Source organism: Panicum virgatum, chromosome 2N, assembly GCF_016808335.1.
Source record: "Panicum virgatum strain AP13 chromosome 2N, P.virgatum_v5, whole genome shotgun sequence".
Lineage (NCBI taxonomy): Eukaryota > Viridiplantae > Streptophyta > Magnoliopsida > Poales > Poaceae > Panicum > Panicum virgatum.
Window position 1 is genome coordinate 37,505,423 of NC_053146.1, and position 16,135 is coordinate 37,521,557.

The 16,135-nt window shown below is 44.7% G+C and overlaps 1 long non-coding RNA gene across 1 annotated transcript; it reads right to left on the minus strand.

Annotated features, from left to right (window-relative positions):
- Positions 1-6,791: 6,791 nt before the first annotated feature.
- LOC120660336 lies at positions 6,792-7,602 on the minus strand. The gene is made up of 2 exons (XR_005669531.1): positions 7,213-7,602; positions 6,792-7,122 (listed from the first exon to the last, which is right to left on the minus strand). It is a non-coding gene; the product is annotated as an uncharacterized LOC120660336 (long non-coding RNA).
- Between the last annotated feature and the right edge of the window lie 8,533 nt (positions 7,603-16,135).

A 16,135-nucleotide genomic window follows, 5' to 3' on the forward strand; every position in this document is an offset into this window, starting at 1 on the left:
CGCAGACCGTCCGCTTTCGCGGACCGTCCGCCTCATAGAAACCGACTGTCCGCCATTTAAAATCCAGTGAGTCAGAGTGCAATTATTGCGTGTCAGAGATGACCGTTGGGAGCCCTGGTGAACCGTCCGCGCCCTAGGGGCAGACTGTCCACAGTACAAATACCTTGACCACCAGAGACGAAAACATCTCTGGAAAATTTCTTCAAATGACCGGCGGACCATCCACACCCCAAAGGCGGACCGTCCGCCATTCAACCTTACAGCCCACACAGAGGCAAACATGCCTCTATAAAAACATAAGTTAATGGGACGGACCGTCCGCCCACAAGGGCTAGACCGTCCACCCTTGTCATTTTGATTCAAACCGAGATGCAAACGTCTCTGGACAAACTTTACAACAAGGGGCGGATCATCCGCCCAGTAGAGCCGGACCGTCCGCCCTACTAAATTTTCGCCCACCAGAAACAAACTTGTCTTTGGCCAAGTTTTCCACAGAGTGGCGGACCGTTCGCCAAATTGGGCCGGACCGTCCGCCTTAGGCAGTCAGCTCAACATTTCAAACCAAGTTACCATTTTCTCAAAATGTTGTTCGCCCTCATACATGCAGCAAGGATATTTGAGCAAAATGGCACTAGAGAACGTTCAAGCAAAGATACAAGGACCCCTCTTGATAGTATGGCTATTTATTCTATTATTCCGGTCACTTTCAACCACTAGTCACCTTTTGACCGGAAAAATAGAAAAGTCCTATTGTATACCTTTACCTTGAGCCCATGCCTTGAACATCATCTCCAAACTGTCCCATGACATCAATAAATTCTCATTTATCCATGAACTAACCTATACTCATTTTCTCAAAAGAAAGCGTTAGTCCATATTACCAAAACACGAATTAGGGGCCTAGATGCTTCCACCGGGGCGCGCGGCGTGGCCGGAGGCGTCGGCAGCAGGGCGGCGAGGTGCAGCATCATCGGAGGGGCGGCACGGACAGGGCGCACAGTGGGCGCGGCAGCGGCGTGGCGCGGCGCCGCAGCGGGCAGCATGGCGCAGCGTCGGTGGCGGGGTGGGTTGGCGCGGCAGCCGGCAGCGTTGCGTGAGTGTGTGCATGGACGGTGTGGCGTGTGAGTGTGTGCGTGAGTGTGGGTCATGTGAGGAGGGTGCGAACGGATAGGGGGGCTGTTTGCCATGTGCCCAAGATCTGGGCACACGGCAAATAGCCCCTTTGCCGTGTCTTCGTCGTGGCACACGACAAACTTGAAATATTTGCCATGTGTTTTGCCTTTGCCGCGCGTTTTTTTCCAGGCACACAGAAAATGTAGAGTTTGTCATGTGCCTATTGTGTGCCGTGTGTTTTTTTTTCGGCACAAGGCAAATGAAGGGTTTGCCGTGTGCCCGAAATCTTGCACACGAGCACACGGCGTATAAGCTGTTTCCGGTCATGGTAATTTCTATGAAATAAGACTCATATCACATAATCACATGCAGCTATAATGTATATAATAAGGTCCTCCATCTGTTCCTCCTGCTGCTTGCCGATGTTTCTACACAAAAAAAATACAGCTATAAAAGAAAAATATATCCAAATGTGTTACAAAAGTATCCAACATAGTCATAGTGCATCCAGAGAAACAAGGATTATGAGTTAAACAATGAGCAAGTAGTTAGTTACTACGTAGCATTGAGAGAGAAAAACACCAATGCAAATCCTGCAAACTTGAATAGTCAGCGACAAAACACCAAAACAAGTCAAATAAATATAGAATTTACACTAGAATGACCAATCTGACAATTATTTATTAGATCTAGGATGCAATATGAATATTAGTTTGTTTTTTCAAGTGGCAGCTGAGCGTTGGATAAAGAATTTAATGAATGTGGTAGGCTGCTAGAAATTTAAATTCCGTAGACCTCCCAAGCAATCTTGATAACAAACAAACAAAAAAACTCCATGATGCACATCTATTTGTGTGTGCTCCTTGTTGGTTCACACCAATATGTACAAAAGTTTCTGAATTTGTTAGCACATGCATCAACAAAATTTAGGGTTTCTTTGGTTTCGAGACATTTTATTACCTCTAATTGTGGAGCTATAAATTGCAGATAATATCATTGTTTCCTAAAAAGAACAGAGGTGTTGTACCTGCAAACACCTAGAGCTTTTCCCGTGTCACTAGTAGTTAGCTACAACTTCCTGAGAAAATAACATTCACCAAGAACAATATAAAATGAATATAGATGAAAATAATAAAATGCCACATATATATTAGGTAACTTTTGGCAGCCAATACTATAAAACAATTCAGATGCCATGTAGAATAAGAAAAAATATTGCAATAGAAATGGATAGGTGTACAAATATATAGCTGATGGTGTAATTTTAGAACAAGAGATATTCAATTCCTTTTGGTCCATCAAATCTAAAACTTTTTATTTGGAAAAAATTACAGCTACATGTATAACTAATAGATATAAATTTCTTGGTAATATATATATTACCAAATGGGCGTGTTTGTGCTTGAATAACTTTTCAGTTTCTATTTTCCTGAAAACCTCCTGAAGTGGCATTAATCTGCACCTTTCGGTAATCCTTATGCTAACTTGGAAATGTTGCAGGTCATGCAATTTTATTGCTAATTTATGCTTGGAACCATACCTCATAAAAATCATTATAACATTTTGTTTCTATTTATAGATTAGGATAATGGAGACCATTAATTCCTTATGATCCACAGCAAAGCAAATTTCTCATATGAAGAGGCCATGGCACCTTGATCTTGTCTAATGACTAATATTGATTACTCAATCCTACGAACAATAGGATATTTTTAAATTCTGAACAGAGTAAATAAATTACACATGCTCGTAAAACACAAGCCTGCAGGCTTGGATTCAGTTTCAGAAAGTCTCTGCTTAATGCCTCAGGCAAAGGAGAAAGACAACTTGCTCCACATAATCAGTGAGATACAACATGAAGTAGAATCAGAATATGTTCATCATCAGTGTCGCAATCCAAGCAACGCAGCAAAATGAGTTAAAAATTAGGAACAAGTCCACTTAACACTCTCGAACTATCACAAAAATCCGATTTTCAACCTTTAACTACAAAACCGGATAACAAAGACCATCAAACTGTTGAAACCGGACGAATTTAGCCCTTTAGGTGGTTTTGAAGGTGTTTTTCTATTTTGTGAGAATTAAAAATATTCAAATCTAAACTAAAAAAATCATAAGTAATTCATCTTAAATAAGAAAAAATACAAAATGGGTCTAAAAAATTTCTAAAAATGTAACAATACTTTTCAGTTATTCAGATCCAATCTTTTATTTTCATAATATTTAGTTGCTTCTAATTATGTTTATTTTTTTTAAATAACTAAGATTCAAATAGTGCAATAATAAATAGGTTACATTTTTAGAAAAAAAAAATTGTACTAATTTCATATTTTCTGATTCAAAATGAATTTGTTTTGATTTTTTAAAGCTAATAATTAGAATTTTTTTATTTTTTTAAAAAAATACAAAACCACCCAAAAGCCAACATTATTCGGTTTCAACAGTTGAATGATCTATCTTATCCGGTTTGCACACGTGCGCACACAGACACACACACACGCATGCAGCAAAAGTGGTCACACACACACCTCACCTCAGATTATGTGTGACCGGTGATCATGCTGCTCCGAGCTTTCGTTGTCTATTTCTGTACTCAAACCAATGTAGTGCAGAACATTGATAAAACAAGGCCCAAATCGACACTCATATATGCCAATCCATCAATAACAGACCTCAAATCAAACAAACATTTAACTCAAAATCCTCAAATATTTAAGCAAAGCACAGGCTTCCAAGTCACACAAAAAAATAAATCCTAGAATTTCCTCTTCATTTGCTGACAAAACCCGCATAATATAGTATCCCTTCCGGATCTGCTAAACTAAGTAGCAAGGCAGTGGAGAGGATGGAGTAAAAAGTACTACCTGGGAGACTGGAGGCTAAGGATGCACTGAGACATTGAGAAAGGTCGGAGATGAACAGACAGGGACTCGGAGGAGAGCGCCGCGAAGGCAGGAATGGAGGGGGCGTCGGTGTCAGCTACTCGTCAAACACCTGTTTCAGCCTTCAACTCGCCACCGCCGGCCGCAGACTAGGGCGGAGCACCATGCAGCCCAAGCCGGCACGCGCATGCGACGGAGAAAGGACGCACGCTCCACCGCTCGCCCACTGCCGCCGGGAACACCGACAAGGGAGAGAAATGCAACGTGGGTTACGGAAAAGCGGGAGATCGTGTGAACGGGGAACAAGCACGCCACCGCAACCAGGCACAGCTTGATCCACAACCGGTCCATTAGATCATCTCCAGCAATAGTTCCCAAATTACAGTTTTTATATAGTTTTTGAAGGCTGATCCTCATCTCATAGTCTCCAAATAATACATTCAAATTCAACAAGAGCCCTCATATTTCAGCCCTCATCCAAATTTAAGGAGTCTGGTGAATGGGGCCCACAGATGGAGGGCTCCGTGGAGGCACCCTAGGCCTAAGGGGTGGAGAGGGAGATTTGGAGATCTCCCTAGTTTAGGAACTTAAGTAGAAAACTTGTTGGGGTTGTTTTTCTTAAATTCACCTTTCAATTTGGAATAGTGGGTTTGTACCTTATTTCTCGTGAGTCAATCTCATCCATTCATTGCGGATCCAACATCCTTGTACGTCGATTGATGGAAAAGCAATTCCTCGATCGATTGATGACAAGTAAATCTGTTGAAAAAATAGGGCAAGTGCTCGAACTGACCTATTAAACTCATGTTAGCGTCTATGTTCACTTTTATTCGAACTGATGCCTAGATTCTGCTGCCTTGCTGTCCCTCTTCAATTAATCCTACAAAAATCATATAGCGTAGACTACTTTATTCAACGATATTTAATACTCCCTCCATCCCGCAAAGACGGTTCGTTTAGCCTTTAAATTTTATCCCAAAAAAATTATTTGTTAGATTGTAGAAAAGTTCATCTAATCAAAGCAATATCAAGTACCAAGAGATAATTGCATTGAGAAGGGTATAGAGCCAATCAGATGATTTAGTAGATATTATTCTTTTGGTTCCAATGCACTTGCATTTATTGAGGATCTAGGGAACCTAATAAATAGCACAGTCTATAGTTAATAAGGGGCAATATTGTCATTTTCCACTACTAGTAGTATGTCTGAAATTTTCTAAACAAACAGTTTTTGTGGGACAGAGGGAGTATGTTCTCCAGCCAATCGGCATCTTCTGTTCGTCAAAATGTTTTATTATTGTGCATTTGCTAGAACAAACAAGAAGCATCTTCTATTCGTCAATTTTCCATCTCCCAACTTATGAATTTAGGATAGGATTATGTCTAAACTTAGAAAATGGTTGGAAAGTGGTGCGATGTCAAATTTTAAACCATATAGTCTAATTTAGTAAGTAGATTTTAATTCTTTCAAAATGAGAGGATCCAAATGGCCTCTTGATGGCTGAGGAAGGGACGAAATTAAAGGACATAAATGTTTCAGAATGTGTTTGTTTGTGTGATCCACTAGATGGCAATTTTTTATGTTCATGACACGTGGAATAATCCATATTAAATTACATGCATGTTGTGACACATGAAGTTATGAATTGTGAGACGATTTCACCCGATTTTTTTTAAAAAAAATCGCCCCATTTTATGTACGTATCGAAAAGTTATGGTCATTTGAAGGTAGGGTCTCTAAATCAAGCTTTCGACATGAGCCGCGGTTAGGATATATGTGATGAATTGTCAGCAGATGCATGGATCAAGTTCATAGTTCTGGATGGGAGGTAGACACGGCAAACCTCGGTGCAGAAGGGGCAGCAATGCGTGGCAAGCGAATGTGCGCGATGGGCAGTGGCCCCGCTAGGCAGCACTGCGCTCCCACGAGATGGAGTTGACGGCTGTCCAAGTCAAGCTTATCCGAAAATCTGGAGGAATATTCCAATCCATTCTAACTACTCTTCCATCAAACGAGCCCCCCCCCCCCCCCCCCCCCCCCCCCCCCCCCCCCCCTCGGTAGCAGTAGCATCGTTAAATTTCCAATAAGAATTAAGGAAGTTCAAGGTGCCTCTAACAAATTTGTTTTCATACATAAGTTTAAACATGAAAAGCGTCGCAATTATTCCATGTCTACAGTGTACTCAGGTTGTCATCCTCTAAAAGGAATATTTCATTCTGCTCATCGAAATTCTCTTCTCTATATCTAATTTTTCCGCACTCATTCATCTCTATATCCTACTCTATACCACCTACCGGACCCACGTGTCAATTTTTTATTTTACCCTCACCCGACCTATATATATATAGGACATGGCTAATCTCTATCCTGCGTATGGAATAACTATTCCATACCCGAGCCAGCCCCACCCGCGCGCGCCAGCACCCAGCCGATCCGAGGCGAGGGAGGCTGGTTTTTCTTCTCCTGCCTTCGCATCACACGCACACACCCCTCCCCACGTCCGGTTTTGCGCGCGCACACACATCTGCTGCCGCTAACATCCACGCGGTGGGTTTTTTTTATTCAGGTAGCATGTGCCCTTTTTTTTCTCCCGCGCGTAGCCTTCACGCTTTCTAGTACTAAGTTCCGCAGTCACTTGGTGTGGCATATTTTTTACAGACTAATGCTATCGGTTGTATACTTAGGCGCAGGATCTAATCAATACTTGTTTGAACATTATTGATTGGCTCAAAGTTTTTTTTTGATGGACCACTTGATCCAATTTTATTTGCAACGCATGTAAACAAATGATAGTGTGGACACAATGAAATTACTTGCAACCAAGCATCAAATTAGCATTTTGGTCACCAATAATGGCACAAGTGCCGTGTGTACATCACTTGTACAGTATTATTACAAGAGTTAAAAAAAAGGCAACATCACTAGCAGATTAGGCTTGGTTTCATAAAACTGAATGGACAATAAGAATTTGCATGACGATTTCCTGTTAATGAAGAAGTCCTGCTGAGACACTACCATGATGGCAGCTATCTAACTCTATGCTCCACCTGGATGCAATGACCGCGAGTTCCTCAGCCTCCTGTCACATTCAAGATGGCATAACTAAACCAGGTCCAAGTTTCTGTCCTGTCAGTTTCAAGATGAAATAAAAATAAGATATTTTGCTTACAAAATCAAGGTTTGGAACAAGAACTAATATGATCCAACAAGGAGCACCTAAAAATCATCAGGTTTTGCAAATGAATTGAAACAATTACTTCTCCTGGACAAGCAGTCAAAACTCTCGATAAAAATAGAAAACCACATACTCCACAGCTCGGGAAGGAGCTCATCTCTGATGCCTGAGGCTGAGTTCGCCGAGGAGCACCACAGGAACACGGAAAGAAGATGGCATAACGGGTTAATTAACTGGCAGCACAATGCAAGCTTAATGAAACAAAGTATATTTATGACCACAAAGAGTCTAGCTAATAATGGTAGAATACAAAGAGAAGGTAAGAACTGGACAGTTCTAATTATATGTAATAGATACAATCACCTCTGCTCTGCTTCTGCCATTGCCAGAAAAAAAAGGAGCAATGAAAAGTTCAGGAAATAATCTCCAATGTTAATTAACTGGCAGCACAATGCAAGCTTAATGAAACAAAGTATATATAGGACCACAAAGAGTCTAGCTAATAATGGTAGAATACAAAGAGAAGGTAAGAACTGGACAGTTCTAATTATATGTAATAGATACAATCACCTCTGCTCTGCTTCTGCCATTGCCAGAAAAAAAAGGAGCAATGAAAAGTTCAGGAAATAATCTCCAATGTTAATAGTTTATAGAAGAGCTCAAAACTGCATACAACCTTGTCAAAAAAGGAATAATCTTCAATGTTTCTAAAGCTAGTCAGGAGATGAAGGGCATGCTTTGATTTATGTAATCCTAAAATAATTAATTGCATGGCTACAGGAAGAATCGTGAATATATCAGTATACTGGAAAGAAGCAGCATGCATCAGTTGAATAGAGCTAAGAGCTTAGGTCTGCTTTCTCTGAATGAGATGTACTAATGGAATTACAGAAATAGCATGAGAATGCGTAAAGAAACTGTAACACCCCGGGTGTTTGCACAGTAATTAAATAGGTGTCTGCACAGTAATTGTGTTTGTTGCTATGCATCTTGTGCTTGAAATGCTTAAAAAGTATCTTTTTGTAATTATGAAAGGTTATATGTGTAATTATGATTTTATGTAAGGTCCTTTCTGCAGTTGTGTTGAATAGGTTGTGTATTTATAGCTTTAGTGGAGGGTGTTTTTGCAAAATTGCAGTGCATTTAATGCATGGCAGCCATTTTTGCTTTTGAGTCTAGAGTTGAAGTGAATTTGCATTGAAAAAGACAAATTTCCTAGAATTTAAAATCCCTCTTGTGTTTTCAAATTTAGCTCTCTATCCTTTGGTCAAATAAATTTTTGCACAACATCAAAGTTGTAGCTCTTGAAAAATTGAACAACTTTCATGTTGGGCACTTTTCCATTTGAGCTTTGGTTTAAAAGTTATCGCTGCTTTACAGTGGGGTCCCTGGAACTTTTGGAAATTTCAAAATCGCCCTTATCCCCTTCTTCCCCTCCCTGCTCTGCTTCTCGCCGCCGACGCCACCGACAGCGTCGCCGCCGACGCCTTCCCGGCTTTCCCGGCCATTACTTCGCCGTGCGCTGGCACCCACGCGTCGCGGACGACCTCCTCCCCCTCCTGTTGCCTCGCGCTGGAGCTCCCTGGCCGTGCCACGCGCGCCGCCGAGTCCAGAAGCGCCCGCGCCGCCGCCACCTCGCCGTCGCGGTGGAGAGCCCGCTGCAGTGGCCGCCGTCCCCTTCTAGCGAGCGCCCGGGCCCTACAAATACCCCAGAAACCAATTCCTACCGCCCTTTTTCGCTCTCCTCGCTCCCACACCGCAGAACACCGCCGCCGCCCCGCTGGAACGCCGGCGAGCTCACCCCGCCGCGGAGCCGCCACCACAAGCCCGCTCCACCCCAATAGCCCCCACCTTTAGTCGCGCCTCGACCTCGCGCAGCTCCCAGGCCGCTTCCCATCGCCCGAACCTCGCCGGAACTACCTCGCCGTCGCTTGCCTCCGCCGCTAAGCCGCCCTGCTCCGTCGAGCCGCCGCCTCCGAGCCCCTCCCCGCAACCCTAGATCACCTAGGGGTGCGCCGTGGACCTGTGCAGCTCACACACCTCTCTACCCTCGCCGCCGGTGAGCCCCTCGCCGGGAAATCGCCGGTCAACCGCCGCCCCCTCTCTCTGACCCGGCCCAGGGACCTCGGGGTGGAAGAAACAAAACTTCAGGGTGTTATTTGAATAGACCTAGACTCATGTGAATAGTGCACTAAGGACTTGTTTGTAATAGTTTGCTGTGATCTTTGAAATTCAATATCAATTCATAGAAAATTCGTAAAATAGCAAATCTTGATGTTTTGGAATCCTCTTGAAGAGCTCTATGCAGTAGAACCATAATATGTTAGGCTTTAGTTGCAAGTTTTTGCTGTAGATTTTGATTTGTGTTACTAGGTTTATAAATACTAGTTATTTAATCTTTTTCTTATCTGATGCTTGAAAGCTGGTGTTGCGCTGAAATTTTGATGGTAGTTTACTCTTGTTACACTAGCTTTTCTATAAAAATTTCATGATCAGTTCCTTGTTGTAGCTATTTATTTGATTTAATCCTTGTTTAGTATACTTTATTTATGATAAATAGTTTATGTTCTTGTTAAATCCTGAAAATATTCCTGAGTGTTCATATGGAGTATATTAGTTTGATCAGGAAGTTTGAGCTTTAGTTCATGACTAGAACGGGAGCTAAAACTGAATCTTGCTAAACTGATGTCTGTTTTGTTTATTTTTCTCCGATTTAATTCTGTGTAGATAAAATCATAAAAAATTCACAGTAGATAAATAATCCCTGTGTAGGACTCCTGTTAAATTTTGAGCTTCTTTTTTGCTCTAGTTTGATCTGTATAATTCAAGCTTGTGCTAGGTGTTTCCTGCATAAATGATTTGTTGTGATTAAATGGTTACATGTCTTGGCATGATTTTTGCAGGGTAGCTTAGTATGTTAATGTTCTGTTTAGGGTAATTTTCGTAGAATTTATTACTATTTGTACTCTGATTTGTTGATTTATTTACAAACCATGACTTAGTGGTATAGTAAATCACCACCACTCATTTTATGAAGTTAGTTAACTTCTTTTGTGCTGTTGATCATGATGCCTTGTGTAGTTAAGTGTGTTATTTAACTACTCTATAAACGATTGCCCATGTGTGTTTTTAATATTGTCCTTGCATTACATATAGATACGACTACTTTGTCGGACGGGACGTACGAGTTGATTCCGGAGTCTGACGGAGGTGATCTCGACGCTCAAGTAAACACTGCGGAACTAACTGAAGCCCCGAACCAAAGTTCGGAAGAGCCTAGCGCTGAAATAGTTAGCAACTACCGAGAAGGCAAGCCCCGGACATAACCTATACTTCAAATTAATATCATTTACTGTATTACTTACTTGTGCATTTACAGTTCTTAGGATTTGGATTGAAACCCTAGATGCATGATCCTAGGAACCTATGTACTGAACACTAGACTTGAGTTCGAGTAATTGCTAAGCTTATAGAAACGGTAAAAGTCGAGTGATTGCCTGTCACTCGCGAGCTTTATAGGAATTGCTTGTTTACTTTCTGTTATCAATATAAGGACGACGGACGGGGTTGTGTTCGATATCATGTCCTATGTGAGACCCCGTCTGTGTTGATGAACTTGCTAAGGTCGCGGTGTGTGGTAGTGCTGGTTAAGTTTTTGAAAGTACTAGTCACATGCCGTAAATATGGTACGCGGCAAGCCTAGTAGCCGATTGGACCGGGGAGTGGATATACCTCCCACTCTCTCAGTAGGGATAGGTTTTATTATATGTTGCGCAACACTACGACTTCTAGGGACAAGGTTCGGCCTTGGAGCCCTGTAGTCGGGGAGAGTGGCACTATCCACAAGCCGGAAAGAAAGGTTAACGGTTGTTTGGGAATGACCCGACGGTATTCCAGACGTGTGTGCTAGGTTACCCTTGCAAGGTTGAATTTCGATTCAGAATCGTCCGCCTCTCACGATGAAATGAGACTGCTTGATCTCTTTGCCACACAGAGTAATAAGAGCAACAATATTCTTATTAATCTCGATGTTTGCTTATAAGTTCCACCATGATTGGATAGTAGATGCTTACATAGAATGGTTAATCAACTAGAATCTTGAAGCTAAAACTTGAAAGTAAGGACATACTCTTTATTGCTTTTCAGCAAAAAGGAAAACCAGAGCCTCACAAAGCCTTGCATAGTCTAGTTAAAGTGGGCTACTTATACCCGTTGTCGGTTAAGTCTTGCTGAGTATTAGAATACTCAGCCTTGCTGTTGAAACTCTTTTTCAGGTATGAGTTTTGAGGATCAGATCGCTAGCTTAACATATCCTTGCACTTTGCCTCCTGGCTGGTCCGTAGAATGGGATACGTCTTCGGCCGGCAATGACTATGACGAGTGATACCATGCTTGGGCTAGCTTGGTATACTTTTGCGACGTGTTGTAGTCATCGTGTTTCATCTTCCGCTGTTTAGACTCTGAACTTATAATCATAACTTGTATAACTGTTTTATTTAAGTTGGCTTTGTAATAATGTTTTTAACTGGTTTGTAATCGTTATTATGCCTGAGTTGTAAAATTGTGGTTGTAATATCTCTGAACTCGCCTTCGTGCGGGGTATGCTTGTTCGATCCGAGAATCGGTGGTTGTATCGGGACGTTACCCGACAGACCAAAAATTGTTCCGTTTGAAGTGCGTTTAAGCTAATGTTGCCTTTATGGTGATGGTTTACGCACTTGAGCCGGGATAATTTAGGCGGTTCTGCCACAGAAACATATGCACATATCTATCTCATCAGGCATTGTACCTCATCCACGCTAGCAGAGTAGCAGTTCTGCATGTATCTGTCTCATTGGCGGCTTCGCACAATCGCGCTGGCTGCATGCCTCTCCAGGCATCACAGCAGCGCCATCCAATCAACAAATCAATCTATTGGGAAGCTCAGGAACATACAGAAAAAAAAACTAGTGCTAAACGAAAGATTTGGTTGGCAAACAATGATTAGATCTGCATGCAGGAGCATATAAATTAGAATTGGAAATAGGGTTAAAATACTGCACAAAAATCACAAGCAAGATCCATTGCATCGGAAAAAATTTGAGACCTCATCCACAGCTACCGAGACGGCCGGAGGCGGGTACCTCGAGGACGCGGCGCGGCGACGGGAGACTCTCACCGGGATGGCAGAAGGGGGGAGGGGGTCGACGCCTAGCGCGACCGTCTGCGTCTCGCCGGGGCAGCACAGGACGGAACAGCGACGCGTCAACAGGAGGGTCACCGGCGGCGCAGGGTCTCGGCGAGGAAGCATGCAGCCTCTGAAACGGCGCCCGGTGCGGACGTCTGCAGGCAGCAGCATGCTGGAGCGGCACGGGAGCCGGCGGCTTAGGGACTCGCGGGGCGGCATGGGATGAAAAATCGACGGGACGACAGGAGGGTCCACGGCGGCGCAGTGTCTCGCCAGGGGAACGGGCACGGATACCTCTGAAAACGGCAGCCGGTGCGGACGTGTTCAGGCTGCAGCTCGCCGGGGCGGCGCGGGATCCGGCGGCGTAGGGCCTCGCCGGGATGGCGCAAGGGGGTCGGGGGCGGCGAGAGAGCCGGCGGCACAGGACCTCACCGGGACGCGCGCGAGGGGGAGACCAGGAGACCCGCCTCACCAGTCACCAAAGAGTCGCCGGCGGGAGGTGAGTCGCGAGATGCAGCCCACCAGGGCGACGCGGGAGCCGGCGGCGCAGGGCCTCGCGCGAGAGGTCAGGAGCCTCGCCTCAACAGAGCGTCACCGGTGAACCGAATTCTCCCACGATCCCACGATCTATTAGACTATTACGAGCTGGGGAGAAAAAAACCGTGCGGACGAGGCGAACCGGATGGGGGCGGGCCGGTGGGGGTGTTGCGCTCGGTTGCAGGAGTCTGGTCGGCTCCACGGATTGAGCTCAGGTACTTAATAACATATTTTGTATCCAGGGTAATAGACCTACTGTATATATATCTCTCCGCCCTTCTCCCCTGCTCCAAATCGCCGGCGTGGCGGCCCTCGGCCCTCTCCTCCCTCCTCCTCCCTGGCTCGCCGTTGCCGCCTGGCTCCTCCCTCCACCGTGCCGGCTGTCCTCGAGCTCATCGGCGCGGAGCTCGGCCGGCCTCGAGCGAATCCGCGCGCGGGCTGCAGTTTGACCGGCACGTTCCCGTCGGTGGGGAGCTCACCGGCGACGAAGAGCAGCACCTACACGACCTACGAGACGAGATACACCCATCCATGGTTGATGTGCATGAAGAAATAGGGCCGAGCATGGCCGGCGGCGTGGAGGTGGCGCCGGCCGGCGGTGAGGCACGGAAACGAACGTGGAAAGTCAGTGAACGCGGCGGAACATGGAGAGCATCACCTTTAGGAGGTGGCTTACAGTCGATTTGAGCCGCTAATTGAGAGAAACGGTGGTCGGAGGTGTGAAATTGACGACAGGCGGATCTTGAGGGCCATGGATGGCCGGCGGCTAGGAGATCCTCGATTCCCGGGGAGGTGGAGGTCGAGGCTCGAGTCTGAGGGGTGGTGGAGGGAGCTAGGAAGGTGGGAGAGCTTCCAGTGCGGAGGATTTGGAATCCATAGAGGATTAGCGGATGGATTTGGCCGGCGAGCGCTGGCGGCCTAGAAGTAGAGCAGAGTCCGCTCCTAACCTGCCGAGCGGGATCCGGGCGGCACGGGGCGGGCCTGCGCGGGGTCGTCCAGCGCGGCGGCGCGGCCTGCTGGGCGGCGAGGCCTACGCGGGGCGCGGCCGGGTCGCGGCGGCGGCCATGGGCGAGCGCAGTGCGAGCGGCGGCGGCCATGGACGAGCGCCGCGCCGGGGCGCTCCCTCGTCGCGCCCCCGCACAGCCCCCTCGCCGTGCTCCCTCGCCGCGCCGGCCAAGCTGCTGGATGTCTGTTGGACGGCGGGGCAGGAGGGCGAGGCGGAGCGGCGTGGTGGAGGCTCGCCGGCCGGGCCGCGGTGGCGTAGGAGGGCACGCCGGAGCGGGTAGGCGAAGGCGGAGCGGTGCCCGCGGACGGTCGAGAAGTGGGCCCGCGCGGATGGTAGCGTAGCTCCTCTACCCCGGTAAATTTGGCGAAGCTGGAGTGAAACGGAAAGATAGCGTAAGGTTTAGAGTTTCCCAGAGCAGCTATTTTTCCGTCAAATTGGTACTGCAGTACCTGAAAGCGTATGACTTCCAGTATCCACTGCGAGTAGCCTCAAAGGGTGGCCGTAGAACAATTAAGCCTGACTGGAGTGCAGCTGCCAGATCGCCAAACTGAGATCCACATCTAGCCACGTAGGTTGAGCTGGGTCATACGTTCCAAAAGAACCGGACAATGCTTTTTTTTTAAATAGGGTGGCACGTATTTAATTTTTCTTCCATCTAACAATAATATTATTTATTTTTTTCAAAAATAATGGATATTTTTTCCTTCCTGTCAATTAATATCCTTCCAAAATCATCCAGCAACGATGCCATTTATTTTTCCTCTAAAAATAATACACATCTTTCTTTTCCTTCCATAAACAATGATATCAATTATTATCCTTTCAAAATAAAAAACTGATGTGAATTATGGGTTAAAGTATGTGCAAAGAAAAGTATGTGTACACTAAAGGAAAGTAATGTGTTAATATATGTCTTTTTTTTCCTTCCAAAAACAATGATGTCAATTATTATCCTTCCAAAAAAATGATGTGAATTATGGGTCAATTTATGTGCAAAGAAAAGTATTTGTGTGCTAAAGGAAACTAATATGTGGGCTTAAGAGGTGGGTATAGGAAATTACTGGTGTAAAAAGTAATAGGATTTTGGTGAAAAACATTGACGAAACCAATCTACCCCTTTCTTTCGTCAAATCTTTTGGCCTGACAAGTGGGACCTTCGTAAGGGATACGGTGGATCTAATCTTGGTGAGAAATAATTTTAATTATTTTAACTTTTATAATATAGATAGAAAAAAATCCGGACCGGAAAAGGCTATAGCACCCTCTTAATATCATATATCGCCGTCAAATAAATTAATCATGAGAGGCTAAAATGTCATTAACTCCCGTGAGCAATGTACGGCAATGAGGCATCGTGTATGATCCATACAATAAATCTTCATCGACATGTGGAATATATACATGGGCATCAAACATCTTACATTGGTCCAGAAAATAATAGGGTTAATAAGTTTGCTTGCATCCATGCTGTGTGCCCCATGTACATATCTAATCGTAAGAAGTATTCGCTCTATTTGTTTGGCTTGTCAGCCAACCAAACAACAGTATTGTTCTCTTATACTAAATCAGCACTAACCACTAGCTACCAGCCACCAGCCACAGCCAAACGAACACAACGAGTCATTGTTTGGCTTCAATTCAATAAACTAGAACATTGTTTCAATAGTTACTTTTAAAAGCCTTAAAACCGAGCGTCTTGATCTCACCGGTCCACTCGACAAAAACACATTAAACCGATAGTATCAACTAATACCCCTGTGTGAATTGTGATAAGAATTAGATTTGGCAATCGTACGAATTGAATACCGAGAAAAAAATAGTTGCAGGGTATACTGAGGCAAACTAGCGGGTCAGCTGTATTGTAGTATTTTGGTTGTAGTGTACGCTCAAGCCAGTGCACGTCCACCGTGTGAACTCACAAAGAACAAAGCAGCCGTCTGTCCTGGTCCATCGACTTCACTTCCTTCTTGCACTATCCAACTCGCCATACTTGCGTCGAAAATGGTACAGCTAGCTAGCAGCAGGTACCTGAAATCTTACGCAGCCTGCTTCATTTTTTTTTCATTCCAAGGCTTGACAAAGTTTGAGCTTGCAGCATAATTAAATACAAGGATATAATATACCACAAATCCACGCCACCTCATCCGTTCAGTAAACAATATTAGTAAGTGAATTAAATTACTGCTGACAGCCAAGCTAAACCCCCACTCATTTTCACCAAATCACTGTCAAATACCCTGTATCGCTCTGTCAA